A 13,043-nucleotide genomic window follows, 5' to 3' on the forward strand; every position below is an offset into this window, starting at 1 on the left:
CTTAAAAGAAGCTAAAAATATTATAATGGAGTTCATGAATATCCCTATACATAGGTTCTAAGTCTTACTTTATGATCAAGGGTCGAAAAAAGTTCTAGTTTTTTGATTCATGTAGAGGAAAACCTCCAGAACAGTATCCAAAACATCGATTTTTCGAAAAAAAATCAATTTATCACGTTTATTGTCCACTTACGCCGACTAGGAGTTGTTTTTTGAAAAAAGTGACTTAAAATTCGTGATCAGCGACCTCAAAAACCCCAGTAAAGTAATTTCAATGTTTATAGATCGGTTTGAAATCGTAAAACTTGATTTTAATGTCATTTTAATCAAATTTGAAGCAAATTTTCACTTTTCGCGATTTTCTGCCTTTTCATCGCCGTATGGTGGGTTGAAATTTTTGTAAAAAAAAAAAATCAAAACATGGTTTTCGATGTATTTTTTCCCGTAGAATTCGATTCTGAAGTCAAAAAAATAAAATTTTTCTTTATTTTTATTTTATTTAAAAAAAAACCATGAAAAAATTACCTTTTCATTGCAAATTCGGATTCAGCGTCGAAAAATACATAAGAATATATAGGTCTGGTCAATTGCACAGACACTTTTGTTTTTTTTGTGGGCCTGTGTTATAGGTGTAATTCTATGAGATAGTACTTATCGACACAGCTTAATTAAAGAGTATGAAAGTCAACTTGAGTAAAGAACAGAAATATCTTCAGAATTTAAATCTAGAGAAATTAGATAATGTCAGAAAGTAAAATGGGGCTTTACTATCTTTAAACAGATGTAGGAGTTAAATTTAGGCATTAATCTGTTTTTTTTCTACACCGAGAAAATAAGGAATAGATTCACGGAGCTTTTACGAGCTTGCCCTACAAATCTGGAAACCAGGAAGTAGGTTTGCTTTTACGTGGCCCGCACACACTCAGCACGACATGCGCGGTGCGTGTGTGCCCGCGTATATATGGTTCGGGTTCGTCTGATGAGTAGCTAGAAGTTTTATTAAACCTATATTGCTTCGGCGTCGGTGACATCACGTGTTTACGCACTCTTGGTTTATGTTTAGAAATTTCAAGTAGGCGGATATCATCGGCTTCGAATCCTCAGAGTTGCCTATTTATAAATGAATATAAATTATATCGCATAAATCAAAATTTTTCATTTTTCCAATTAAGTTTAAAACATTCAGAAACTGCTCATAGCAAATTAAAACTGTTCGCAAAGAAGTTCGAAATTTATCCATAAATTTTGCATAAAAATAAGGATAATTGTTGGGTCGGATCCGATGATGAAGGATTCCTCGAGGGTACGGGTCTTAAGTGAACCATTTAACTTTCTAGGGACACAGACCCGATTCGGACCGTGAGAATTAATATGGGCGTTTACTTGAGCTTAGAACCTTTAATAACCGAAAGGTTTTAATTGCCAAGCAGTACTCTTAAGAGCTTAAAAGTCCAGTTTTGGACCTGGACCTATAAGAATTAAAAGGTTCCGGTTACTTATGAAGAACTCTTCAACCTACGCTCCCACATAAATGTCTTCGATCCTTGGTTACTTGATCTATTTTTGTTTCGGGATACATCCACAAACTGCTCCTTTTTTCGCTTAAATCATCTTTGTAAATTTCTTAAATCCAGTTCGAGGAACTTTTATGGATCGGACCTGATTTTAAAGTGTTCCTCTAGGGTAGGGGTCCGAAGTGGACCCCAATAACTATTAAGGATCACAGTACAGACCCAGACCCTAAGAATTTAAAAAGTTTTGTGCCTGGACCGGGAACCTGAGATTGAAAAGGGTTATCTTGATGAATCCTTTAAACTGCTGTCAAACCTAAACGGTTTCGATTCCTGGTCACTTAATCTATTTTTTTCAAGATTGAAGTTTTGTTAAATTAACAAAGTGCTTTAATGCACCATTTGAATTATTTTAGTTTGCTGTGTCGGATCATTTATCAATTTAAAGTTAGAAAACTAAGCGAGACGGACACTGTTACTAGAATAAACTATTTGCAATATATATTAGAATGCGCCAAAAAGACTCTCGCATTAAATGAAAGATTTAGTTGCTATTTTGCTCGCGCAAACTCATTACGTGCATACTTTTTTATTTAGGGTGAAATCTTTAGGAATGTAATTTTCACTTCTTTTTCGGATAGAATACTTTCTTTTGTTTGAACACTGCAAAGCAAAGCGCAACAATTTCATTATGTTATTATTCGTATTTTAGTTCATATTTATTTTACTTTGCAGTTTTAGATACTTTAAAGAATTTTTCTTTTTACTTACTTGTGTTTTTACATGCAGTCACATTACTTTATTTCACTAGATAAGAACATTTGATTTATCATTGAATTTATACGCCTGAGCTCCAGAGATATTTTTCCCTTTATTAATTTTGACTTTGACTTTAGCAATTAATTGTATCGACCTCTCCATCTTTTGAGTTTAAATCAAGAGATTTCGGATCTTCCAACAATGTAATGTTCCCTGTTTAGGAATTTTGTTTCGAGTAATTCTTATGTACTCACTTTTATGATTAGTGCATATTTATTTCCCGTGAACGAAAACAAATTGACGTAAGCAATATTTCTGTCATGATACTGCTAGCTTTATGCAAAGCTGGCAGTACCATGCATTTAAATAAAAATTCAGAGCCCAAAATTTGACTTTTGGGTAATAAATAATGCACAACAACAGTTTATGCCTCCCTCCCACTCGCAAGTTCTGCGCGACGGCAGCGGCCTTGGCAGTAACGGTCGCGGTTAACTTCTCTCCGTGACCGAGCAGAGCAACACGCACCGTTTGAAGCGGAGCCTGCACAGTCTGCCTGAACATGGGTTTAACGAAAAAAAATTCACCATGGATATTCCAACGGCAATCGATTATTAGATCAAATTAAAGAATCTGTGCCAAATTTCAACAATTTTCACCGGGCCGTTTCGAAAAAAGTGTGCTTGAAATTTAAAAATATCAAATTGTCAAATGTAAGTAATTTTGTATAAAAATTATATGTTTTGTATTCATTTAAATATATTAGTATTGTTTCATAATCATATAATTATATTAAAATGCACATAATGCTGAATTATTCCAATTTTTTAATAATAAATCTCTTGTCTTTTGCCCCCGGGCGAAATTTTATTTTTATTGGTTTTGTTATTAACTTAGAATCCATTAGAAAATTTTAATTATTTTCTGAATGTGCACATTTCTCAAGATGGGACTTGGACGGATTTTTGAGTATCACCTTCTAAGATGTTCCTTGATTTTTTAAATCTAGGCATCTACTTTATCGACGTGAAAAGTTTATTTCCTATTCCTATAGCATTTTACTAGAAAACTTTCTTCGTAATTGTAAACATTTTGATCCTAAATCCTGAACGGGATATTTCAATCCGTGTGGACGTAGTGAGGACCGACAAAAAAGAAAATCATTTCATTCTTTACACAAAAATTTCATGAACGAACTTAGTGACGTGATCTGGACTTTATCGGCGTTTAAAGTTTCTTTTTTTCTCCCCTAGAAATCGCTCAAAATGCTCCAAAAATAATTATGTTTTACGTGAATGCAGATAATTATTTGTTGATTTTCAACGAATTTGCAAGTCTTATTGCTTATACTAATTTTTTTAAGGTTTAGGTTGAGATGATTTAGTCTGAAATTGGTCATAGTGCTCAATATGAGCTCTTTATTTAATCTGTCAAATTTTAAACACGATATCTCAATCCGTATGGACACAGTGAACACCAAAAAAAAGCTCATAACCGGGCACTAGTTTGGTCACGTGGTCATCAAAGAGCATGCCCTTAAAAGCAAACTTTGACAAAAATATTTCTGCATTTCCAGAAAGCTATTGTCACTTGGAGATATCTATTACACCAAAAGATCATGCAGTGTTTTTTCGTGTATTACATTTCTGTCGCAGAACAGGTAAAGCCCGGAGATTTTTTAGTGAGCAGGGCATAAAATATGTTCATGCCGATTCCTAATCAACTTGGGCTAAATATACAGTAGCTTATACAAATGCTAAGTATCCTGAGAATTGATTAAAAGCAGTTCGAAAATACAACTCTCGTCAAGTTTGAAATTGAATAAGAGACATAGAAAAATGAAGTTTATTTGTTTCTATAGGCTTTTTGTAAATAATTAAATATAAATGTGTTATATTAATAGATATATTTGGTACAAGATATATGTATAATAATAATCACTGTAAACAATCTTCATCTGTTTGAACAATATTCGTGCGCTATAAATCGTGAAAATTTCTTATTTTCTGAATTGATTAGGAAACCTAATGCATGTTCAGACTGATTCCGATAACTTGGAGTTTTTATAAAATCGGCAATACGAAATTTTCACATAAAACCAAAAACTTTTTCTAGATATAAGAAAGTGATACTCATAATAATGATGAGAAAATAATTTATGGTTATAAAAATATCTCGTAAGGACAACCTTGACGCCGGTACGGTCGTTATCTCACATTGAAGTGAGATACGGGCTGTTTGTATCAATATTTACTCACATTAAACAGTTAATTGTTCCTTCTACCAAATACAATAAAATTATAAACAAATTACTTATTAAATCGTTGAGCAGTTTTTCCTCTACTCTAAAAAAAAATAAGGACCAGTTTCACCTTATAGGTATAAAATGGACATTACATGTCTTTTAGCTGATATTTGATAACAATTATTTATCCATGATGTAATAATTTTTTTAATGAGATAACTTTAGGCTGTTATCTGCTATGCAAAACAATCGTTTCTGGGATGCCAACTGTGTGTTTTCAAAATATATAGAAAATGTTGTTATATAATAGTCTGTCATTCGTCTTGTGAATTGCACTGCATTAGAACGAATAAGATTAAATAAAACTGGACTGGAGCTCAGTAGATTGAAGTGGATTGGAATAATTTCGATTGGAGTGGATTGAAATAAATTTGATATGATTAGAATGGATTGTAGTGAAGTAGAAAAAGTTCTATTGGCCTGGATTGGTTTGGGATGAATCGGATTGGATTCAAGCCGATTGTAGATAAGTGAGGTGGATGGGCATGAAATGGATTGAAGTGGATTAAATTGGACTGGATTCTACTTGAGTGCACTGGATTAAATCGAATTCCGGTGCCTCACTGCCTGTTTGCAGAAATATATAGGAAATAATAAAAAAACGATCGAAGGTAAGGTGTCAGCAATTAGTATTGAAATATATTTCTCTGTAATTTTAGTTTTATTTCAGCTTCAACGGGATGACTCGTATTCTTTAAAAATTAAAAGTATCTGTAGAGTAAAGCACTTAATTTATGACTTGTTAGACATTTGTTTTTAGAGAAGATTGATAAATATACAAGAAATAAATATTTTATCAGTTAAATTGATATGCACCCACCTATTGAATATCGCCGGCACTTCACTTGACAGTTATATACAATTTTTTACGGACTTGGTGTGCCTGGTAGACAGCATGGACGTATACATCTTTTATTGCACATATTTGGAATTCGTCGATTTCAGTAGAAATTTCGTAAGCATTAAAGTGCAAATCACGCTGCATCGTGCGAACAATTTTGCACATAAATAAAGGCCTTTCTTTCACACACATAATTTTGAAGAGTAACGCAAAACACGGCATGGTATTAATAAAGTTTGTCATAACAAAGAATTTTTTAGCTTTATACTTGACTGAATGGAAAGTCTCTAGTCGCTTCGCTATTAATTTTTCCCTGTTGGTCTGCTTTCACAATAGAATCACCAAGCATGTAAGATTGATTGAGCTGGTGCTGAAACTGAAGAATAATGGGTTAGTAAGTGCTGCTTTGGTGTCCGATATCGGCATTCCAGTCTGTTGCAAGTTGCAAAATGTGACCACACCGTTATCGAAAAACTTCAAATCATTAGCGATAGGCAGTAATATATCCTCAATTTTGTAAGCGTTCATCAAATCTGATTCAACGGCATATAGAAGATTTATACAGAATAATTTAGATCAATGGGACGGGTGGATTTTATCAAGCATCAAATAAACCAAACACATTTTCGTTGGTCTTGCAGAACCAGTGTCAGTCATATTTGCTTCTTCGAAATATAAGATGAATGTGACGGAATTGTCTCAATGTTCCTGCAGCAATTTATTATCTTTTATATAAATACCGTCCATAAATGATCGGAGAACATCGTCTTGGCTTGGCTTTATATTTTGTAACAGTTTTCTGTACTACTCGTTGGAAAGAAGAACCCTGACTAGGTCAGTAATGGTAATATAGGTTAACAAATCATCCTGAATTTGCAATTCTCTGTTTTCTCCAAATGCTAAAACGTATAATGCATTCGGTATTTTCGAGGATTTCTTTAACAACAGTCTCCGTTGCACATTTCACTCGCTAACTAGAATAAACTGAGCTACAGAGAATTCTTTCTTATTCTGGTTAGACTGTTCATTATCTGTTTCGCTTTCTGCATTAACCTAAACTGTGGGGTTCGGTTCATCGCGAATGTTTTAACGTTTTAGGGCATCCAGAGCGTCCACAAGGAACATTCAAGTTCGGCACATTTCGATGATATCTCATCATATGTTTGATAAGGAAATTTAAATTTCCAAATTTATCCGAAAAATATGGACATTGCTGCATCTTGCATCTGTAGGATTATGAATTCGCTAATTATAGTTATAATTAATTTTGTTGGCGCACACAGAAAAAATAGTCTTGATTTGAAACCCAATGTAATCTTGAAAGTAGTTGATAGCGATAATATGGGCTAATATTAAGCCACCACATGGTTTGGTAAGTAGTCGTAAACTCGATGGTAGGCTAACATCAAGCCACCGCAACATCTTAAAAGTTGTGGTTGTAGCCAGACTCTGGGCTTACATCAAGACGCTTTACAAATTTAAAAGAGGTGCAAAATATAACCTAAAGAAAGCCTTTATTATAAATCAAATTACACCCAGAAAATAGTTTCTTCAAATCAAAGAAACATTGATTGAATATACGCGGGTCAAAGAAAAATTTCTTTGAATTAAAAACAGTTTCTTTGTTTCAAAGAAATTTTGTTCAATATAAAAAATTTTTTTTCCATGTTAAAGGAAATTTCTTTGAATTATAATCATGACAAAGGCAAAAAACGATTTTTATTTTATTCATCAGAGGCAGCCTCAAATTATGATATTTTGAAAAATCTGATGAAATTTCACATGAAGCAGACTTACCTCATTTGCGAATGCTCTTGTAATTCAAATTCTATCGTTGGGAACAAAATAAAATCGTGATTAAAAATATCTCTAGGTGATAAATTCACGAAGGAATAATAAGGAGACCTAACTCCGTTCCCCCACTTGGGGGAACGTTATGTTGTTGTTATTGTTTCATATATAGAAAATTTTATTATACCTTCATTTCCCCAGTCATGTCAGTAACGTGTTGACATTTAATTTTTCGGAAACAAATTATAGCTCGAAAAAAGAAACTTCACGGCCTGGATTTACATTAGGTGTTAATCACGACTCGTATATATGTGAAAGTGAAACACTTCTTCTTAAAGTTGCATTCACACACGGAAAGAAATTTAGGGCGACTGCGGTACTCATACTGAGCTAAACACACGAACGTCAGCGCGCCCTGTGTTCAAGACATCTACTCTCTTATTTTGAGAACACTGCGATCCGACATAGGAACAAACGGCTCGCCAAACTTTTGGGGCAATAGCACTCCCAGAATTCAGTAAGACCGTCGCGTTATTTTCGGGAGATGCGCCGGTTCATATACGCGCGGGCGTCGTGTATGAATGCAGAGGTCGGATCGACTACTGTAGTACGTTTACGTTCTCTCGTTCGGGACAGCAGCGTTCCAAAATATAAGGCCGCCGCTTCACGCAAATTGGTAGTGCTGTCGCGTTAAAATCGTCGTCGTGGTGCGCTACTACACCAAATGCAACAGCTGTCCTAAATTTCCTTTCGTGCAGCTCTACGACGCATGACAATCAGCGCGATGAGCCATAAACGGTCAACCGCGCTTCACTCGTCAAAGGTATACCTTCGCAAACCTCGTTCTTCGTTACGTATACGTGACGAAGAATCGAGATTTGCGCGATACACGTCTGCCACCACTGTGAACCGATTTTGGAAACAAATTTTTCTGCTCATGCGTCCTTTACGCCTGAAAAACAGCGCGTCGGCTCGTTTCGATTTATTCGTTTACTTTTAGATGCTTTGTAGAATTTTCCTTTATACCGAATTGTGTTGTTACTTACATAGTTTGGAATAAATATGTTAATGGAATTTATAAATCGTTTTGAACGGAACAATTTTGTTTTATTAATGTTTTGCCTTATGATGCACAGTTTGACCGGATTTTAAATACTTTTTCCGGAAAATATCATTTTTTAAAAGTATTTTGATTGATGAACTCGCACAAGGGTCAAAAATGGCTGGCTAACAAAATTATTCTTCCTCTTCAACCCTGAAGAAGTGTACCAAAGGGAAATAAAATCAGCTAATTGCCTTAGAAGATGTATTGTTGACAGACAATGACGATAGAAAGAAACCAAAGTAAAAATCATTATTTCTCAATCAGTAAGTCCAAAAAAGTTGAATTTTTAAGAATAGGGCGATACTTAGTTTTTACATAAAACCAATACCTTTCATGTGAGATGAAAGTGTCATAATTATAATTATCATAATAAATTTTCTTTTAAATTACCTTATCTGTAAAGGAAAATCTGCAGCCTAATAACGTCGTTATCTCACATATATGTGAGATAATGACTGCTTATGTATATATTTGTTCTCTGATAATGCAATGGAACATTCTTAAGAAGCACTTGTCAATGAAATCATTCACTGAAACATTAATCAGTTTTCACACTACTTTGCGAAAATGAGGATGGTCTATACTTTCGTTTTTACTTTGTCGATCATTGTTGACTATATTGGTAAATATAATAATTTAATATACACATAAATAGTTGTTATTATATGTATACAAATTATTTATATAATATATGAATGCATTCGGCTATTTCTCAGGCCTGTGGAGTGCACCTGGAGACCCCCTTTCAAGTTTATAGTCTCATACATAAAAGCCGTTTGTACATTTATAATGTAAAAACTAGAGATTAGTTTTGTTGCTCCTAAGATTTTATGCAGATAAAATTCATATGCTATTTAGTGAAACTTTATTTGAGGTATAACTTAGCTTACCAGATTCAACATAACATTTCGTTTAATTAAGGATGATTTAAAAAATGGCAAGATTCATCGCGAACGAAATAAAAGGTATTTTTCGCGTAAGACCCAAGGTCGGATCATATGACTCGCACTAAAAACATACGCTCATAAATAATAAGCATTATCATTTTCAACCAAATAGCTTAATTTTTAACCTACAAAGGCGCATTTTTGCAAATTTTTCTAACAAAATTTGACACCCGGTGTCCCAGTTATAAAACATAATAAGTAAATCTGACAAAGTTATTAACCGTAGAAAAATCACTACTATAATTAGAAAATAAAAATCAATAAAGAGACAAAACTGAAATTGGTTTTAAAAGTTAGCTCTTCTTTATAAAATCATGAAATAGATGCGATTTAATTATATATGTGGCATATAAGTAGTGAATTTAGTAGCAAGTGTTATTGAAATATCAGAAAGATACTTTCTTGCACCAAATAAGCACTGAATTCAGCAAAGAATATTAGACAAAAATGTGCTGATAAAAAAATCTATTATCTTGATTACAGAATGTAGTTCACAGTCCGCCGGGAATCCTCACAGCGAACGTAATCCTGTTCCTTCTTCCTCTTCAGCTGGCAATCTATTTCTTCTTGCAGAATGCTGTTCAAACATCGATGAGAATCCTAATAGCAAACATAATCCTGTTTTCTCTTCTTCTTCTGCCGAAAGAAAACATTCGTCTGACCAGCCTTCTCCAGAGGAGGATCCTCTTCGTGTCAGGTCTAGCTCTTCTACTAGTAGGAGTACTTTTATTAAAGCACTTGCATATTCACTTGAAGAACTTGGATATATTCGGCTCATTCGCCGCACAAATGAGAGCCTTCAATTCGAATTTCGAAGATATTATTTTCCTGTTGGTCAACCAATTAGACTGCGAGCAGACCAGAATAGACGGGTGCCGGTGCCAACCAAAGAACATATTGTATTATCACTATCCAATGGTGATGTTTTTGCAATATTGGATTATAGTGGGTTTCTTTCTGCAATATATAGGGCAGATGGACGTCATCGGAGAGTGAAAATAAACATGATAAGCGGAAAAGTTGATAATTTGACCCCAGATGAAATGAAGTATTGTCCAGTAGGCAAGAATTACCCAATCTTTCCGCGAAACTTTAAGAAAACTTTTGCCAATAATGACACCTTACAGTCCGTATGGAATTTTCATAGCGAGCCTCAGAAGTCTGTTCTTCGTCGTGGCAGGCCCAGATCTCCTGGCAGGCCTCCTTCTCATGAAGTACTTGGATATTCACTCGAAAAACTTGGGTATGTTCGACTCATTCCTGAGGCAAATCAGAACCGGCGATTCGAATTTCGAAGATACATTATTTCTGTGAATAAACCATTTCGATTGCTATCAGCAAATGGTGTGTATGTGCCCGTGCCAGCTCGAGAACACATTGTATTATCAACATCTAATGGTGATGTTTTTGCAATACTGGAGTATACTGGGATTCTGCGTGGAATATATTGTTCAAATAAGGATCATTCGAGAATAAAAATAAACATGATTAACGGTACATTTGAATATATGACCGATATTGAAATGAAAGAATGTCATTTAGGCGAAAAGTTCCCAATATTTCCACGTTGGTTTCATAAAGATGTTTCAAATGAAGATTCTCTGCAGCATTTGTATCATTAAATCATTTGAGAAAGCATAAATTAAAATTTTATATTCTTATTAATCAATTTTCGGTCTCAAAACGTAATTCAAATATTTTTTTAATAACAATATTTTAATTGTTTATGATTTTCTACGTTGGCAGCGGAATTAAACGACGTTCAAAGATCCGGTGAAACCCATCAAGAGCCCTCTCTTCTATAGCTGTTCCGCAAATTGAAGCTGCGACGCAGGATAGTGTCATACGAGCTGCACGGCGTACATGGGATCTGCGTTTGTCTTCAGGCGAGCACTCAGGCGTGAACAAATGAAAGCGGATCGGGCTGTAATAAGTTAGTTCTGACCCACCGTGAGCTCTTAAAGCGGCGCTATATAAGAGTTTCACTGTATTTGATTTTAAATGAAGTCGGGTAACATTAGTATCCACGCGCACCGACAGAAAATGTGAGGCGAAATAGAAAATTTTATGCCAATGCAAATCATGAACAACAATTATTCTTTCCTTTTTCGTCGATCATTTGGTAAACAGCTTTCCTACTCTCATTCTGTTTTGTATACAATTTAAGGGATTTGTTTTAGTATCATCAAAAATTTTAGTATAATTAATCGTCCATAACAAGTTTGTAGATCTTTTCATTACGCGTAATTTCAGTAAAATTCCAGTTTTTGGTAAAACTATACCAAAAACTGGAATTTTTGGATTTTTCATTATTTTTTATACGATCAAATTTCGAATTTTCATTTTCTCGACTGAATCAGAAACGTTGTTATAATAATCTTGTATGGTTTTCAAAAGTCAACGTTTTTCTTCTCTTGCCTTTTTTTCATATCATGCGTTGTTTGGCTGAAAAAAGTTCATTCTAGTTGTTTTTCTTGGATTTCGAAAATGCTCTAACTCTGATCATTTTGAATTTTCATCTAAAATAGCTGGTTTACTAACTCGTTCTTTCTTTTTCGGTCTCAAAAAAGAGTGTCAAAGTATAATCAAATCTGATCAAATTTTCGAAAGTTATCGTGCCTACAGAATACAGGCTACAGAATGCAGAATACAGACAGACAGGCAGACACCTTTGCAAAAATTGTTACTTGTTCAGCATTCTTCTAGACACATTTTACATTTAAAAAGGGATAATCATATATGTCTATCGATTGAATACATGATTTATTCCTATAATCAAAAAATAAAAATCAATAAGGAGCCAAAACTTTAATTGGTTTTTAAAGTTATTTGTACAGGAGATTTTTTTTAATATAAAAAAATACTTGTAAAATTTCCACATCACTTCTTCATTAGACATTCTAAATTAACCATTCAAAAATGCATTTAACCTCATTAAAAAAAAGTTTATTTACCAAATGGGAGACTAAAAAAAAACCTTATTTTTAGAGCCCCCAGACCAATAAAGTAACATTTTTTAAGGACTTCCCTATCATTAACTATCGTCTCTCTCCTTCCAGTTCCTGTTGCGTGTTAACCATTAACAAGTACAACTCCTTCTTATGACATAAGTGTTTCAACGGGTGTTTTTTACCCCACGTGTTCAAAAATGTCCCGCGCAGACGGTACTAAATATTTTTGCCCCGGAAAATTATATAATGTAGTTTAAGATATGTTTTTCTTAATTAATCGGCTTTAGAATCATTGATTTCAAATCGTAGATTTCAAATTCTTTATGTCTTACGGTCCAATCGTAAATCGAAAAAATAAATATGAGTCAAAAAAAACATGTTCTTCGAAACTCAGATATTTATTTAATAGAAAAAACTCCTTTCAAAACTTCCTGACGTTTCAGTACACATGCGTACCTTTTTCAAAGGTTCTTAAACCTAAATAATTATAATAAAAATTAGTAATTTTAGTGCGAACAAATATGATAGATAATTACGTAGATTTGAATACATTGTTACCTGAGTTGATCGTAGTTTAAATAGTCAAACAGATCAATTTTCAGTCAAATAAAAAATGGAACTTTCTTAATTAGGTGTAGAAATAATGCCTTATTTCCAACACATATTAAACAAAATTTAAGTAAATATAATGTAACTAATTTAATTTATAATTTAATCTCAAAATTTCAAAAAAATAAATTCAATTTCCATACAAAATGTCTACGTTTAGAAATTGAAAACATTGTGAAAAATATTCAAAAATTAGGTCAGTTTTCAAATTACTTACAGTATCGTTT

This window comes from Belonocnema kinseyi, chromosome 2 (assembly GCF_010883055.1).
Source record: "Belonocnema kinseyi isolate 2016_QV_RU_SX_M_011 chromosome 2, B_treatae_v1, whole genome shotgun sequence".
Lineage (NCBI taxonomy): Eukaryota > Metazoa > Arthropoda > Insecta > Hymenoptera > Cynipidae > Belonocnema > Belonocnema kinseyi.